Here is a 2385-nt window from a genome sequence, read left to right as displayed (position 1 = left end):
GTTGTGAGAATTTTACATATGAGATCTGAACTTGCTTTCTTGAATGAAAGTAGAAATCTCACATCCTCCCTAAGATAAGTGTCTGAACCTTATTTTCTATCTCAACATACTGAAAGACAACCTGCAGATTGAGAAGCATATTTCTCTAGGAGAATCACAAGATCTCATGTAGTTGTAGTGGAAGAGAAAGAGAAAGAGAAAGAGAAAGAGAGAGTTTGCATTGCGAACTCGGTGGGACCGATCGCTCATTTCGGTGAGACCGAAACATTACAAAGGGAAACAGAGAGTTTGCAATCCCATCTCGGGGAGACCGAGATCCCTATCGGTGAGACCGAACTGATTAGGGTTTGTGGCTATGGCTATGTCAAGCGAACTCAGTGGCGCCAGATGGATCAAATTGGTGGGGCCGAGTTTGACTTTAGGTTTAGGACATATTTGGATATGATAAAGTGGTTGAGTGATTTGGAGCATATCACTAAGCATTTTAAGCAAGTAGACCATTAAGCAACACATCATCCCCTTTTAATAGTATTGGCTTTCCTATGGACTCAATGTGATCTTGGATCACTAAAATAGAAATGAAGAGTCTTGAGCTTTTGCCAATATTTGTCCTTAGCATTTTGAGGGGTCCACATCTCTTAGTCCATGCGATGCCAATCATTGAACTTTCTGAAATTATCATCTTGAAAGAACATTAGTTCAATGAGCTATATGTTGTTAAGAATTACCAAAACCACCCAGGGATTAGTTGCACTTTGAATCTCCCCCTTTTTGGTAATTGATGACAACATATAGATCAAAGCTTCGACACATGATAATAAGAATGGAATATATCGTCGCTTTGAGAAGTATGTGATAAGCAAGAGCTCCCCCTAAATTTGTGCATTATTTATGATTTGCCTTTGAATGCAAATGCATAATCGATTAGGATCATAGGTTACTCTTCCATGTCACATACATCTTGCTGGAGCGCTCAAAATGATAGAACATACATAACATGCACTCATCACCAAGACAAATATGATAGATCATACACAAGATATAAGAGATATCATCAATCAAGCATAGCATAATAAAGCATAGTATGATCCACCACATGATCATAGAAGTATCTCACACACAAGCATAAATATTGTAGCAAACACAAGCGAAGCGAGCAAAATAGTAGCAAGAGAGACCAAAAACAGCAAAAACACACTCTCTCCCGAAGCCTATGATCTATACACTTTCTCCCCCTTTGGCAACAAGTTATCAAAAAGCTCGAAAATGCATAGTGCTATACGACACTCTAAGCATGATCTTCGAGAGCTCCAGAGTGCGAAGATGGCGTGGAGAGAACAACATCTGTGAAGACTTCTGCTGACGTCTGAGGAACTGGAGGAGTTGCGACTGGAGGGGCAACTGAGGCTGTGGCTGCTCGAGCTGAAGTTGTAGCCCTAGTGTGAATCACTGGCACTGTTGTAGACCTTTGTGCTCTAGGCACCCTCTGATAAGCATCTGTGGTTGTCCTGTCATTCCTGTCCTCAAGGTCTTCTTGTGTGACTTTGACATCCAAGTCATGTAGCTTTGTCTCAAAGATCCTTTCAAGGCTCTCTTGATTTTGAGTCAGGGTAGCTAATCCTTTCTCTATTCTCACAGTGCCCTCAAGCACATAGCTGATCTGGTCCTGCTTGGTCTTGAGATTGACTGCAGAAGGGTCTGGGATCTTTGAAGCCTTTTCAGCCTGTGCCTTCTCTCTCTTCTCTTGAGCCTCAACAGAAGTTGGATGTGAAGCATCAATCACAACAGTGTTATCCTCAAAATCAGGCCTTAAGGGAAGGTGCTCTTTATCCAACAAATATGTCATTACAACAAGAACCCCCCATTAGCAACGCATCGATGTGTTGTCGCATGTCCATATAAGCGTTGGTAAGGTCTACACCAATGGATTTATATGTCTTGCCATAGGTGGCGTTGCAAAGGTCTACAACAACGCATATACATGCGTTGGTAACCGTCGTGAATATGTGTTGGAAACCAGCAATGTATAAAGTTAGAGCCTAACAACATTTAACATGCGTTGCTGACGGGCCCAAAAAAAGAGCCTTGTAATGCCTAGAAGCATTGTCGCATTGCTTGGACAATTAATGGTATTTTATATATCAACATTCTTATCTATTATGTCAATGCTGATAGTGCATAGGAGACACAAACATAATAATCGAAGAGGTCATATATATTAAATCAACTCGGTTGCTTTACAAAGAACATGATACAAAGATTACAATATGTGAAACTATATAGTAGTAGGATGATTCTCAACCTTGCAATCAACGTCTCAGACATATAAAATATGATGTTTGAAACATTAACCCGAAAATGACATTCTAAAACATAATCTGAAAC

This window comes from Triticum dicoccoides, chromosome 6A (assembly GCF_002162155.2).
Source record: "Triticum dicoccoides isolate Atlit2015 ecotype Zavitan chromosome 6A, WEW_v2.0, whole genome shotgun sequence".
Taxonomy (NCBI): Eukaryota; Viridiplantae; Streptophyta; class Magnoliopsida; order Poales; family Poaceae; genus Triticum; species Triticum dicoccoides.
Note: the sequence above shows the minus strand (reverse complement) of the source record.